Consider the following 16,351-nt stretch of genomic DNA (forward strand, 5'->3'; position numbering starts at 1 on the left):
TAATAAGGAGATTTTGCATAAAAATCAGAATTTCAGGTGTTCTTTGAAAACTGGAATGGTTCATCAGCAATGAACCTGTGTTGCCACATGGCAACAATGGCTCAGAACTGAATCACACCTGCCCCTTGAGGCAGGTGCCTGAGCTCCTCAAGGCACTTTTCCTGTGGTGTAGATGGTGCTGTCTCCAATGGCATTCATGTGTATTTCCTGTCTGGTCCTTCTGGGCATTTTATTTGGTTGCCTGTGCTTTACCTGCATGAGTCTAGAGTGGAGTATCTACAGGACTAACAGATGTGGCTCTAGCTGATGTTGTCCAGCTCAACTGATCAGTTTCATTTTGATTTGTTTTTAGCTTAACCAAATTTCAATCTTTCTGTTCTGTATCACTAAAGACCTCTTCCATACCAGAGGCTTTGTGTTGGAGAAAAAGGAGGTGAGGAAAAAGGAAAATTCTGTCCTAGTAAACAAAAAAGGAAACCGAGGCTCAGAGGTTAAGAAACTCATCAAGGTGTGTTGCAGAAGAAAGACACCCATATGGTCCTTTTTGGCATCTCCACTGCACCACAGCTGCGGTCATTTCTGCTTCACTGACCCAGTGGGCACCGCTGATCCACATGAGCAACAAATTGCACACCTGAGTGTATGTTTCTGAAATATACGTTGTCTCCCTAGGATGACAAGTTAGACAGAAGCTCCAGCCCAAGTAGATTCGCAGCTGCTTTTCCAGGGCCAGCCGTGGGTGAACAGCAGCAGTGACAAAGAAGAGAAGGAAGGCGAGAGTCTGTCTTCATAGCCATCCTGAAACATTTCAGTCTCTTCTAGAGGTGCCCAGGGGTTAATTCAGGGGAAAGCAGGGCAGTAGCTCATTCAAATATTCCTGCTCTTACCCTGCCCACCATTCTTTCTTAACCAGAGGGAAATTGGTTGCTATGATGGATGGATGGATGAACCAGTGGATCAATGATTCCTTTCAGGGAATTTTGTAAGGCTCTTCCATGTGTTCCTAACAGAAAACATTTTGATTTAACACTTAAGGGTCAAATATCAAGGCTGAAAAAGCAAAGATACTCTGTCTCCCAAAAGAAGGAAGTACAGCAGAGATTAAGAGCAAGGATTTAGAGTCATTTGCTTCTTAGTATCATCTCTGAGCCTTAGTGTCTTCATGTATAAGTTGATAATAACAGTACCTTTCTCAAAGAAAGAGGGTTTTCCCACCTGGGTATGCACATCCTCCTTTAAAATAATCTCTGGATTACTCATAATACCTAATACATTATAAATGCTAGCTCCAATACTTTGGCCACCTGATAAGAAGAGCCAACTTATTGGGAAAGACCCTGAAGTAGATAGAAGGCAGGAGGAGACAGGGACGACAGAGGATGAGATGCTTGGATGGCACCACTGACTCAATGGACATGAATTTGAACAAGCTCCAGGAGATGGTGAAGGACAGAGAAGCCTGGTATGCTGCAGTCCATGGGGTCACAAAGAGTCAGACATGACTGAGCGACTGAACAACAACAACAAATAATTGTAAATACAATGTAAATACTGTGTAAATAGTTGCGGGTGTGAGGCAAATTCAAGTTTTGCTTTTTGGAACTTTCTGGAATTTTTCCACTTGTGTTCAATCCAGGGTTGTTTGAAACTGCAGATGCAGAACCTGTGGCAACAGAGAGCTGGCTGTACTTTCAGCTGAGCCCTGTCACTTGTTGGTTATTTTAGCTGCCTTTAGTCACTTGAATGAGTCTGAGCCTCAGCTTTTCATCCATAAAACAAGAATTATTCTGTGAATTTCATTTGGTATTGTGATGATTTTGAAATTGCCAATAAGGAAAGTGAAAGAAAGTGAAGTCACTCAGTCATGTCCGACTTTTTGCAACCCCATGGACTGTAGCCTACCAGGTTCCTCCGTCCATGGAATTTTTGAGGCAATAAGGAAGGGCTTTGTAAATGGAAAAGCATTGTACAAATGTCAGGGCTGATTGTTGATGGCTTTTTCACCTGGCAGCCACAGTGGACTGTTCATCATTCCTTTGCTGAAGATTCCTGCAGTGCTTCCCTGTTGCACTTAAAATCCAAACCTCTTAATAATGGTTCACTGGACTTTATACGCCTGCCCTGGGCATCCACTCTCCTTTGTTTCTCCAAAGACTAAGCCATTCCTACCTCAGTGCCTTTGAACTTTGTTACATCTGCTGGAAATTCATGGCTGGCTCCTCATTTTTATTGAGGTCTAGTCTCAGAAGCCATCTTCACAGAGGCCACCCTAGACCACCCACTCCATGAAACTGTCTGCCCCAGCCACTCTCCCACCTTGTTTGTTTCCCCAGGGTTATTTGTCACAATCCAAACATGCCTTGATCATTTATTGTTTGTTTGTTGCCCGTTCTCCTCCCCACTGTAAGTTCCTCCCCAGGGGATCTGGTGTGCCTCTTCAGTTTTATCAGTGCTTCAGAGAATGCCAGATATTGAGAGGTGCTCAGTAAAAAAATCGTTGGTCACATTTAACTACAGGCCCACAAACCCCCAACACTTCTCACAAAAGTCAAAGAAGGTCCATTCATGGGAAAAATGTTTATAATTCACCCCGGACTTCTAAACTAGGAGCATTCTGAATCGAGTTATATTCACTGAACACCTGCTGACTACATGATTTAAGAGTCAGAATACTTTAAGAGTCTGACTCAATACTGAGTCAAAATATTACCAAGCAGGGAAAGCAACAAGTTTGGTTTGTACCCTGCAATACCAGTCAAGGCAGAATACATGAGGCTCACAGTTGTGTGGTCAGACAAAGACAGGGGCAAGGGCATTTCAGAGGAAACTTGTGGGCGGTGAGTGGACTCTTTGAGAAGCAAAGCCAAGGGGGCGCCGAGAAGGCCTTTGCCGAAATTGGCAGGCAGTGGCTGGTTAGTGAGGCAATTTGCGCCTGGCTGGCCCTGGCAAGCGATGTGTGTCCGAGGGAGGTGTCGGCAGATCCGTGACGCCCCTTGGTGTTCTGCAAACTGCTACTGCTGCTTAATGAGCCAGTCAGACATTAAGTGCCTCCTACACTATGGCAGCATTTGCATATGAGCAGCTGAAGGAACATACTGGAAAGCAGAGGAATTGAGTCTTGACCAAGTCTTCCATATCCTGCCTTCTCCACCCCATCTCTTTGATCTTAACATCTAACACAGTCTCCTTGTTCACTTTGCTTCCAACCCACTCAACCCAGCCTCCCTCAGGGCCTTTGCACTGGCTGGTCCTTCTGCCTGGAACTCTCTGCCATCACACCTGGCTGACTCACTGATATAGTTCATGTCTTTGCTTTAATGTGGCCTCCTCAGAAAGGCCTTCTCTAGCCACTCTATCTAAAAAGAGCACCAGTCCTCCAGCCACACTCAAGTTCCTTACCCTCACTTATTTAAAATAAAACTGATAGTTTATTACTATCATCCATTTGTTTGTTTGCTTACTGGCTGTCTCCAATCCACTCATTACCCTCCTATCCCTACCAGTCTAGTTTAAATTTCTGGATAGGGACAATGTTTGTCTTGCTTAGAGCTATATTCCCGTTAGAACCATGCTTAACAGACTATCGATAACAGTTGATTCAATTGAATAAGCATGGTTCAGTTGAATTTACGGAATGAATGGGTAGATGAATGAATGAATGAGACAAGGTTCACGATGGACTGGGTTATGAAGGGCACTAAATACCAAAGGTGAATAAAGAAGGGCAGGTGGTCGAGGGTAGAGAGCGTGTGACTGAATGTAACGAAGCAGGAAAGTCTCAAGATGAAGAGGAGAATTTTAAGGGTTTTATCAGGTCCAGGCATATCCATCCCACACTAAATGTATATACATATATATTAATGTAGAAGATGCAAACAAGATTCAAGATGTTGATAATTATCACTTCTGAAATTATTTGGTCACAGATACATTTGTTAAACTGATTAAACAAGGAGGCTACTGAACTGAGGTGGAATAAAGCAAGGGTATTATTTGATTGGCTAAAGCAATTGGCTGATTTGGGAAAGCCCAGTTGGGTATGTATGATTTGTGGTCCTTGTATTTTGATTTCTTAACCATGAGGCATTTACAGGTTTTGGTTTGCTTATGTTGACAGACACAAAGTTCCCAAATCTCTAGGAATTTCTGGGGTGATAGGTTTTCTAATAAGGCAACTCTTGATGGGCTCCTAGATGGGGGCTGGTCACCAGAGAGACCAAGTCATGATTAGAAGCTTGAAACTTTCAGCCCCATCTTCCATCCCCCAGGAAGTGGGCAAGAGCTGGACACTGAGCTAATGATCCACTGTGCCTCTGTAATGAAGCCTCCATAAAAATCCTCAAAATACAGGATCTGAAGAGCTTCCAGGGCCGTGAACACATTTTTTGCAGAGAGGGTGGAGCAGCCCAAGTCCACAGGGACAGAAGTTCCTGTGCTTGGGACCCTTCTAGACCTTACCTTATGAAGCTCTTCATCTGGTTATTCATCCATATCTTCTATTGTCTTCTTTATTACATAGTAAGCTGGTAAACCTAAGTGTTTCTCTGAGTTCTGTGAACTGTCCTAGCAAATTATTAAACCCCACTTTACAGCCAGTTGGTCAGAAATACCAGAGACAAAATGGAACTGGCAACTGGTGTCTGAAGTAGGGTCAGTCTGTGGGACTGAGCCCTTAACTTGTGGGATTTGATGCTAATTCCACGTAGATGGGCTTCCCTGGTGGCTCAGACAGTAAAGAATCTGCCTACAATGCAGGAGACCCAAGTTCAACCCCTGGGTGGGGAAGATCCCCTGGAGGAGGAAATGGCAACCTGCTCTAGTAATCTTGCCTGCAGAATTCCATAGACAGAGTAGCCTGCTGGGCTACAGTCAGAGATCAGGACTGAATTGAACTGTAGGATATCCAGCTAGTCAGAGAACTGGCTGGTGTAGGAATAAATTCATACATCTCGTGTCAGAAGTGCTGTGAGTGTGGTATTTGTGTAAGAGTAAAGGAAATGGGTATTTCTCTGAGGTAATGCAAAACTCTAGGCAAAGCACTACCACCACTTCTATTCAGCATAATACTGTATTGGCAGTCCTAGCTACAGCCACGCAAAAGAAATAAAAGGTATCCAGACTGGAAAGAAAGAGGTAAAACTGTCATTAAATGCAATGACATGATACTCTATATAGAAAACCCTAGGGACGCCACACAAAAGCTATTAGAACTGATAAGAAAATTCAGCAAGGTAGCAGGATAGAAGATGAAGATGCAGAAATCTGTTGCATTTCTTTACATGCACAATGAAAGAAGAGAAAGTTAAAAAAAAAAAAAAAAACTTTTAAAATCATGTTAAAAAAATACCTAGGGATAAACCTGACCAAAGAGCTGACAGACTTATACTCTGAAAATTATAAAACATTAATAAAGGAAACTGAAGATGATTGAAAGAAATGGAAAGATAGTCCATGCTCTTGGGTTGCAAGAGTTAATATTGCTAAAATGGCCATATTGGACTTCCCTTGTGGCACAGTGGGTAAGAATCCACCTGCCAATGCAGGGGATGTGGGTTCAGTCCCTGGTCTGGGAGGATTCCACATGTCATGGAGCAACTAAGCCTGTGCACCACAACTTCTGAACCTGGGCTCTAGGTCCCGCAAGCCACAACTACTGAGCCCGTGTGCTCCAGCTCCCGATTCCCATGCACCCAGAGCCTGTGCTCCACAGCAAGAGAAGCCACCAGATGAGAAGCCTGCACAGCACAACAGAGTAGCCCCTGCTCTCTGCAACTAGAGAAAGCCAGTGCTCAGCAACGAAGATCCAGCACAACCAAAAATAAATAAATAAGTTAATTAATTACAAGAGAAAATGGCCATACTACCCAAAGCAATCTACAGATTTAATGCGATCCCTATCAAATTACCCATGACATTTTTCACTAAAGTAGAACCAGGAGGTTGAGATGAACAGATTCACACTTTCATATATAAAATAAACAACAAGGGTTAACTATATAGCACAGGGAACTATAGTCAATATATTTTAAGGACCAATAATGAAAAAGAATCTGAGAAAGAACATATATATTCAAACTGAGTCACTTTGCTGTGTACCTGAAACTAACACAGCCTTGTAAATCAACGGTACTTCTATTAAGACATTAAAGAAAAGCCTGGGCAAAGCAACTTAAGGCTCAAACGTATGTGATAGTAATAATTGTTCAACATCACATTGGACCAAGAGATTTGGATTGAAACCCTTATTAGGGAGCAACTAAAAGTTGAACTGAGTCATTCCCTTTGAAGTATGTATGACAGAATTCAGACTAGTATTATCTTCCAAGCAGCTAACTATTGAATGCAGAGGAGGGAGAAGGTAAGCACCTGGGCCCAAATCAAGTACACCAAAGCCTGTAGTGTCCCTTTCCCAGATCCTCGATGCTCATCCACTATGGCCTGAGAGATTACCGTTGGCCTTCCTGAGGCCCCCTGATATCACAGTCCAGTTGCTATCTACCCCAACCTGCTCTGGAGCCTTGGGGAGGCCAGCCACAGCCCCACTTCAGAGGGGCCTCCTACCTTTCCAGTAAAGCTACCTCCAGCATTTCTGGTGAAGGAACTGCTCCACCAGCCACAGGACATTGCCGTGTACTTGGTACCCAGAACCACTTCCCATCAGTCATCCACCTCCAACTGCTCTGGCGCCATAGACATGGAGATTCATATCCACAACAAAAGATGTGAAACTTGCCCTGTGTTTTCTGCTAAGTGAATGAGTCTTCTGGCTTGTTGTTGCTATTGTTGTTTTTCTTTAATCTTATCCTCTCACTGGAGAGAAAGTGATGAGGAGAAACAAGTTCCAAAAAGAAAAAAACCGAAAACCTCCTGAAACAAAACAAAAAACTCCAAAAGAGTGGCCAACCTCATTAAGGGCTCTCAAGCCTTTCGGATGGAGACATCTCAGAAGGGGTGTGCCAACTCTCTCCAAATATGTGAACTTTCCATGTAGACCAAAGATCAGATTTAAATTTCCTGTGATTCTGGAGAGCACAGCAAGAAACAAGCAATGACCCCAGAGAGATAGCCTTTGACTCAATGAAAAGAAGAAATGTCCATCAGTCAGAACTTTCTGAAAATTAAATGGGCCACTTAGTCAGGTAGTAAGTCCTCTGTCCTTGGAGGTATTCAAGACTGGGCAAGGTATGTGGTCCTATATTTCATTCTACCATATATATAACAAGGGATGTTACATACGCTTGCTGCTCCTGAGGAAGGTCTGGATGCTGGGAGTAGGGGGACAGAGATAATATGACTACACAATAAAAGCCTGAATTAGCAGTTCAGTATGTGGGTATTGAGTGCTTATATCCACCAAGCGCTATATTAACTACTTTGCATGCATGATATCATTTAGCCCTCCCAGCAGTCTGAGGCATGGAGTCCTTCAATCACTATCCTGTTAGAGACAGGAGACAAAAGAATGTGAAGTAACTTGCCCAAGATTGCACAGCTAGGAAGTGCAGATCTGGAACTCAGATCTTAAACTATTCCCCGCTCTGCTATGGTCCCATCCTCACCTCTGCTCCCTTCTTCTCTACCTCCCTGCTCCCTTCTGTTAGAGCATAATAACTACAGGAGTATGATGACGCGATGTCCCCCAAGGAAGTTCGTTGGAATGGGCCCTAACCCAGAACAGCAACGCTAACAACACAAAACACCCAAATCCGGGAAGTTACTACACTTGAGTACAATTCGCAAATCACCAAGAGAGAGTCTTCCTACAAAGTGAGAGTCAGTTTTTAAACGCCCACATCCTGCAGCCTCACTCTCCTCCCCAAAGGTTCTTCTGGCCTGGCTGTCGAGGGGGGAAATCCCTTTGCCTTCATTTGCATCATTCTTGAGAGGAGGAAAGTGAGCAAGTGTGAAGTCCCTCTCTGGAGAAGAGTCAGAATCACACCTTCAACTTGACCAGCCAAGACTCTGTGGGAATCTGGCTAAAAGGTCCAAAGCGAGTCCAACTAAGTAGTCAATGTTTCCCCCAAAGACTGTAGCACTGATCCTCTGCAAAGAACATGAGTGCGTCCCATCCACTTACAAGAAAGGAGGGCACATTGCAGGTCACCAAAAAGAAAACTGGAAAGAATGGTGTTTTGGTTTTTTTAAATTGAGAGCTAATTGACATATTAGTTTTAGGTATACAACATAATGATTCAATATTTGTATGTACTGTGGAATGATCACCAGCATCCTAGTTAACATCCATCACCACACAGTTACACATTCTTTTTTCTTGTGATAAGAACTTTTAAGATTCACTCTCTCAGTAACATTCAAATGTACAATCCAGTATCATACGCTATAGTCATCAGGCTGTATATTACATCACTGGGACTTTGCTTTTTAACTGGAAGTTTGCACCTTTTGACTCCTTTCACCCATTTCGCCCACTCCACACCACCCGCTAACCCCCCACTAACCTCTGGCAACCACCACAGATCTGTTTTCTGTATCTCTGAGTTTGGGAGTTTTTTTTTGATTTTTGCGTTAAGATTCCATGTGTGAGACCACACAGTATCTGTCTTTCTCTGTCTGACTTATTTCGCTTAGCATAACACCCTCTAGGTCCATCTATGCTGTCGCAAATGGTAAGATTTCCTTCTTTTTATGGCTAAATAATATTCCATTGTATATATGGGCCACATCGTCTTCATCCATTCATCATGGACATTTAGGTTGCTTCCATGTCTTGGTTATTGTGAACAGTGCTGCTATGAACAGAGGGCTGCATGCATCTTTTCAAATTATAGTTTTGTCTGGATATATGCCCGGTAGTGGGATTGCTTGGATCATATGGTAATTTCCTTGATTTTTTGAGGAACCTCCATGCCTTTCCTTTGTAGCTGCACCTTTTACATCCCAGCATTTTAATGTGCTTCCACCCACACTGGATTGCAGTTGTGGGCCACAGACAGGAGGTCTCTGAGCTGCCATCACCCGTCAAACCATGCTCCCTCCAAGATTCAGGGAGCCCTGGGACTGTGAAATGTTACCCCCCAACTGCATCCATAGAACCACAGATAACTTATGTGGGGTTAGGTCCTTTTCTAAAGCATTTCTCTACATCCTAAAGGCAGTTTCTTACAAGGATCTGAGGTTCTTAATGGGTTTCCCAGGTGTTGCTAGTGGTAAAGAACATGCCTGCCAATGCAGGAAATGTAAGAGACGTGGGTTTGAGCCCTGGGTCGGGAAGATTCGATGGAGGAGGGCATGGCAACATACTCCAGTATTCTTGCCTGGAGAATCCCATGAACAGAGGAGCCTGGCGGGCTATAGTCCATAGGTTTGCAAAGAGTCAGACACAAGTGAAGCAACTTAGCATGCACACACAAGGCTCTTAAAATCCCAAAATCATGATATGATCTGCTGCTGCTGCTGCTGCTAAGTCGCTTCAGTCGTGTCCGACTCTGTGTGACCCCATAGACGGCAGCCCACCAGGCTCCCCCGTCCCTGGGATTCTCCAGGCAAGAACACTGGAGTGGGTTGCCATTTCCTTCTCCAATGCATGAAAGTGAAAAGTGAAAGTGAAGTCACTCAGTCGTGTCCAACTCTTAGCGACCCCATGGGACTGCAGCCGACCAGCTTCCTCCGTCCATGGGATTTTCCAGGCAAGAGTACTGGAGTGGGGTGCCATTGCCTTTTCCGGATATGATCTAGAGGTCATGTTGTATTAACTTTTTCTAACTTCTTCTTCCCTTGCACCACCTCATGAAGCATCTACTTATCTGTGGGTCCCTGATCTAGGGTGCTGGGGTTGTGCCCAATCCCAAATCATCCCCTTTTCCTCCAGCACCCTGGGGTGGCCTGGATTGACTTTTGTTCAGCAGGAGAATAAAAATAATTTGCATCCCCACAAAATGGCAAAACCAAGCAGAGTATGTGTGACTCGTTCCGACCTCCCAGGGACCCTGGGCCACTGTGGCCCCATGCTGCCGGGGAGGAGAGAGAATGACTTAGCAGCACAAGGGCGATGCGTCATTAGAACAACAAGGCCAGCAGCAGCAGCGCTGCCCGGCCTTATCAGGGCGGGAGGCCTCGCTGGATTCTATTAATTGCTGAATGCTGTTGGGTTTGGCAGATACAGGAAGCAGTTTACATGGCTACACAGTGCCCCGGCTCACAGTCTCTCTGAAATGGTATTATTGTAGTGGGATAATGGTGATTAGGGACAGTTCCCGGAGGAAGACCAGGCCTTTGATGATTGAGTCACTTCCTCCCCACTCCCTCCAGTGCGATAGGGCAGCTCGCCCCACAGACACACACCCTTTGCTGGCCGGACAGTCCCACGCCCCATGGCAAGGTTCCCAAGCAAGGCAGCTGGGAGCCTCATCAGGGCCACGATCGTGGGAGAAGTGGGAGCAGACTGGAGACCGCCCCTTTCCCCAGTTCTATTTTAGGTCAAGGTGACAGGCAACCTAGTTAATGATTTCAACTGTGTGTCCCTAACTCCTGTGACAGCATGGACTTTGGAACCGGGAGACCAGGTTCTATGTTTTCTGGTTGTGTGAGCTGGAGAAGTCCTCTCTTTGAGCCTCAGTTTCCCCATTGGCAAAGTGGTGGTGATAAGAGAATCTACCCCAAAGGATGTTCTGAGGATTAAATGGGATTCCTTTAATGTTGAATAAATAGTAGCTGTTATTATTACTGCTGTGGTTGGTGTTAAGAACACCTCCCCTCCCTGTGCTCACATCCACCCTCTCTTCCCCCAGAGTCTAGAGGGCAGGTCACATTGTCTTGAGAGAAATGTAGCTGCCTCCAAGGGGAAGGCTGGAGAAAGATGAGGCTGCCTAGAGTGAAGGCCTGCAGCGGGGTAGATCGGAGTCTTGGCTTCCTTAGGGGCCACTTCTGGGCCCAGAGCTCACCCAGAAACACAGTCCATCACCCTCAGCCTGCACTTGAGATGTGGTCTTCTTTACCACCGGGTGCTGTCCTGGTCTACCCACTCTGCCAAGGGCTTGTCTCCAGGACATCTTCTCAAGAGCCATTCAGCATCCTGTTCATCTCAGCCTTCAGTGGGCTTCCGCGAGAAAAGCACCCCTTTGTACATCTGGGTGGGAGCAGTGTTTGCCCTAACAAGGGACTCCACCCTATTATTAGAAGCCAGAGTGGACCCTGCAACTGCCCTCAGACACGCATGGGGGTGGAGAGAGGTGCGGGGAAGCTGGCAGGCCAAAGATGGGACAAAAACTGAGTGGCTGACAGTATGGATGGGTTTCAGAGTCAGATGTCTTGGGCTCACCTCTGCCACTAACTACTTGTGTGCTCTTAGGAAAGTCACTTTTCCTCTCAGTGCCTCAGTTTCTTCATCTGGTAAATGGGGATAAAAGTACCTCAGAGTGCTGTGGTCAGGATGAAATTAGGTACTTATGCAAAATACTTAGTATAGTCCCAAACACATAGAAAATAATATATGGCAGCCGAAAGAGGTGACCCAGATGAGCCAAGGAGAGCTCTGAACACCACCGACAGGCTCCAGGCTCCAGAAAGGGCAGAGTTCCCGCTGTCCCAGAGATGCTTCTGGAACCTAACATGCTTTAGGAACTGCCAGCCAGACCCAGAGTCCCCGAGACAGTGGCAATATCCAGTAACCTGTCAAGGGCAGATATCATGTTGGTTTTGCTCACCTCTTTACCCTCAATACCAAGCGTATTTGTTTCCCATGGCTGCTATAGCAAATTACTGCAGACTTAATGGCTTAAAACATCACCAGTTGGACTTCCCTGGTGGTGCAGTGGATAAAAATCCACCTGGCAATACAGGCGACGATCCCTGGTCTGAGAAACTTCCACATGCCACAGAGTAACTACTGAGTCCACGCACCTAGAGCCTGTGCTCCGCAAGAGAAGCCACCTAATGAGAACTGCAACCAAGAGTAACCCCCACTTGCTGGAACTAGAGAAAGCCCGCACAAAAGCCATGAGGACCCAGAGCCCCCAAAAAAAAAAAAAAAAAAAAAAACACTCCTAAGGTAACACCACTCAGCTATTGTCTTACCATTATGTAGATCAGAAGCCTGAAGTCGGTCGCACGAGGTGAGAATCAAAGTGTTAAAGGGCAGCCTTTTTTCTGGAGGCTCTGGGAAACTGTCTAGAGGCTGTCTGAACTTCCGGGCTCCTGGCCCCTTCCTCCATCTTCAAAACCAGCAGCATAGCGTCTTCAAATTTGAGTCTGATTCCCACTTACAAGGACTCGTGATCACACCGGGCTCACCTGGATTAGGCTGCTCTCCCCAGCCCAAGGGCAGTAATTAACTCCATCTGTGAACTTAATCCCCCCTTTGCTATATAGCATCTATATCTATCTAAGGATTCGAATATGCATACTTTGAGGAGTCATTACTTAGCCTACCACACCCAGTAGGAAGGAAAGTAGACAAAAGCCAGATAATAACGCTGAGTGGGCACCACTTTAGGGCTGAGCTTCCTATAAAGGAAGGACAGAAGATCTTGCCATCCATCCCAGTATGCAAGACATTCACATGTGAGAACAGTCGCGAGCACATGACAAGTGATTACAACGTAGAGTGGTAACAGGATACAACAGCCCTTAGGAGATGAAGCGCCTCGGGCCAGTGCTCAATGACTCATAATATTTATTCAATAACTATTTTGAGCATCAATTAGGTGCGAAGTGCTCAGGAGGCAATGATGAACAAGATTACTGTTTCTGTCCTTCAGGAATCTAAGAGCTCAGGAAAATCCCCTGGAAGAGGTAAGGATGGAGCCAGGGTTAGACAGGAGAAGGCCAAGAGTTTGTAGTGAGGATGATGGTTTGGAAAGGTAGTCTGCATAGGTTATAAGCACAGAATCCACAGCCAAGATCTCCTGGGTTCAGAATCTGGCCCTGCCATGTATCAGCTATTCGAACTTTAGAAAGTTTCTTGGAAATTCTCTGGTGGTCCAGTGGTTAGGGATCTAGGCTTTCACTGCCAAGGACCCAGGTTCAATCCCTGGTTGGGGAAACTAAGATCCCACAAGCTGTGTGGTACAGCCAAGAAAAAAAAAAAAAAAGAGAGAGAGAGAGAGCAAGTTTCTGAACTCCTTTGTATCCCAGTTATCTCATTTAAAAATAGGAATTGGGACTTCCTTTGTGGTCCAGTGGTTAAGACTCTGTGCTCCCATTGCAGGGGGCATGAGTTCAATCCCTGGTTGGGAAACTAGGATCCCTCATGCTACAGGGCATGACCTAAAAAAAAAAAAATTTCCTTGTTAAAAAAAAAACCAAACTGGGAACAATAATAGTACCCATGTCACAGAGGTGTTTGGGAAAACCACACAACTAAGTATATGAGAAGTGCTTGGTGCAGTATCTGGCACACTGCAAGTGCTATATAAAGGTTAACTAACATTATTGTCCACTTCTTATCCTTCTGATGGTCTTAAAAGAGCAAGCAAGGGGTGAGGCATAGCCCAGCAGATACTGGAAAGAAGACAGTTAAGCCAACTAATGATCTCTAGTAGGAATGCTCATTTAGGGGTAGAATTTTCCATTTTTAAATTCTCCCAGGGTGGAGGGTTCACGATAGGGAACACATGTATACCTGTGGCGGATTCATTTTGATATTTGGCAAAACTAATACAATTTTGTAAAGTTTAAAAATAAAATAAAATTAAAAAAAAAAACATAAAACAGAAGCAACAAATTGTAAAAAATTCAAAAAAATAAATAAATAAATTCTCCCAAGGTGGGGAAAAAAATGCAGTATTTAATGATGACTATTGGGTGACAACCTTTCTTCATGCAAATTTCCTCGTGACCCCCTAATGTAAACAGTTCAAGCGGCACAGAATTTGACCTGAATAAGCTTGGACTTGCCCCAGGTGGACCAAATCTTGGCCTTGATCTTCACAGGTCCCTGGCCCCAGATACTGAAAGGATTGGGGGCAGGAAAACCAGAAGCTCCATGCCCAGGCTGGCATAGAGGGGTCCAGATTCCCTGGGGAAAGGCTCCTTTGGCCATTGGACTCTTGTACCAAACAAATCCAGAAACATTTATTTGGTTTACGGGGTGTCCTAAATGCCCACTCTTCCTTAAACTCAGAGCCAGTGGTTGATTAGTGAGCAAACGTCTCCATTATCAAGGACGGAGGGCTAAAACTGGATTTATTTAAAGTGTTTTCTCTTTGGAGGTGCAGTAATTGCTCTCTGATCAGACAGGAAGTCCTATTGCTCGAAAGGAGCCAGTGTTATCAAGAGAAAACATATCAACGCCTGTCCTCTTGGAAAGGGAATTGTGAGTAATCAACAAGGCCCCTCTCCAGCTGGCCGTGGGGCCTTTGTTCAGGTGGTGGACAGGTCAGGGAAAGTTTGAGCAGACAGTGCTCTGAAGGGGCGGGTGCAATTCCAATCCTTTCTCTTCATACTTTCCTCTCCAGGGGACAGGCTTTCCCCCCGGGAAAGGCGCTAATGGGGTAAATCGTTCTGAAGCCATCAGACAAGTCTGATTACATCACTGTCCTACTTGAAACCCATCAAGGGCACCCTGTTACCTTCAGGTTCGAGACCAGTTCTTTGATACGGCTTACGAAGCCCGTCATCACCTGGGTTTGGTGGTCCTCTAGCTTTATCATCACTCCCAACCAGTACTCTCTTTTCTACTTTTCTCAGTGTGTGGAAAGTACACTCACCACGCCAGGAGCACCGTCTCTACACATTATGGTGTGTTGGGTCTAAGACATTATCCATGAGCTCAGGAGACTGAATATACAGACATCAGAGGGAGCTCCAATAGAAGTCACAAAATGAATGAGACAGTCCTGATTGTGACAAAATTTCCCAAGCCAGCCCCACTGTCTAGCAACTTTCTGTGTGTTCTCTTTTTTTAACTTTTTGTTTTGTGTTGGAATATAGCCGATTAACAATGTTGTAACAGTTTCAGGTGGGCAGCAAAGGGACTCAGCCATACGTAAACAAGCATTCATTCTCCATCAAACTTCCCTCCTATCCAGGCTGCCATGTAACATTGAGCAGAATTCCCTGTGCTATACATAGGTCCTTGGTTACTCATTTTAAATATACAGCAAGGACATGTCCATCCCGAACTCCCTAACTATCTCTTCCTCCCATTCTTTACCCAGGCAAGTTTTCGTTCTCTGTTTCTGTTTTTCTCTATGTTCTTAGTCTAGTCTGTATGCTTCTTGAGAACAGGAGAAATTTCTGATACCTCTGTTCTCACGAGAAGATACAATGGAAGGCAGGAATGATGATACTGATAGCAGGTGTTTAGTAGGTGACACCATGAATGAGTATCATTTATTGAGCACGTACTATGCTCCAAGGAGGTTCCCAGGTGGTACAGTGGTAAAGAATCCACGTGCCAATGCAGGAGATGCAAGAGATGCGGGTTCAATCCCTGGATTGGGAAGATCCCCCTGGAGTAGGAAACCCACTCCAGTATTCTTTCCTGGAAAATTCCATGGACACAGGAGTCTGGCAGGCTACAGTCCATGAGGTTGCAGAGAGCTGGATGTGACTGAGTAACTGAGTGCGTGTGCACACTCAACTAAGTGCATTTGCACGCACGACACACACACACACGTATACATACACTATGCTCCAAGATGCGTGTTAAAGACTTTGTGTGCCTTGTCTTATGAAATCTTCACAATGACCCTAAGAGGTAAGTTTTATTATCCCACCTTTATAGATAAGAATGTCAAGGCTGGTGGAGATGGTCATTTGCCCAGGGTTATACATCCAGGAAACTCAAACCTAGGCTTTCCTAAGCCCAGACCCATCCAGAACTCAAAGGCATACAAATCCCTATATGTGGATGTGCGGACGTGTGCATGCAGGGTCTCCAGCCTGGGGAGGGGGGAACCAGGAAAGACAGGACAGATGTAAACAGGGTAGGGCCTCTTTTGTTTGGCTTCACTTCAAACAAAGACGACAGCAGGGAGACTGAAGCCCCCACTTCCCTTCTCTGAAGACCAAAGCACAGCCAAAAATAGGAGTGACAGGAAACATTTGATCCCAATGTGTTAAATGAGCACAAACATCCTGCCAGCTTTGCCATCGGGGAGTGCCCGAGAGCAGCTGCTACACGCAGGCCAGTCAGGAGGCCAGCCTGCGGGGCAGTGCCCGGCCAGACCCCTCATGTCGACGTGGCTCTGGGTCTGCTGGCAGAGCTCCAGGGTTCTTAGAACAACGGACAGGAGAGCACACAGGCTGCTTAGAGAGGATTATGGCCCAAAGAATGCACCTCGCAGACCTCCAAGCTCAGGAGGCCCCAGCTGCTTGCTCTGAATGAGCTTCTTGGACTGTCTACTCAGAGGCCACACTTCCCAGATGACAGAAAACAGTGCAGATGCTA

General features: G+C 45.4%; 1 long non-coding RNA gene across 1 annotated transcript in view; it reads right to left on the reverse strand.

The window, feature by feature from the left end:
* Positions 1 to 12,165, reverse strand: part of LOC138990942 (uncharacterized) — a 28,561-nt gene extending 16,396 nt beyond the window's left edge. The window contains exon 1 of the long non-coding RNA XR_011466976.1: positions 12,034 to 12,165. This is a non-coding gene — a long non-coding RNA (uncharacterized lncRNA). The remainder of the gene's footprint in view (positions 1 to 12,033) is intronic.
* Between the last annotated feature and the right edge of the window lie 4,186 nt (positions 12,166 to 16,351).

Source organism: Bos mutus, chromosome 15 (assembly GCF_027580195.1).
Source record: "Bos mutus isolate GX-2022 chromosome 15, NWIPB_WYAK_1.1, whole genome shotgun sequence".
NCBI classification, from domain to species: domain Eukaryota; kingdom Metazoa; phylum Chordata; class Mammalia; order Artiodactyla; family Bovidae; genus Bos; species Bos mutus.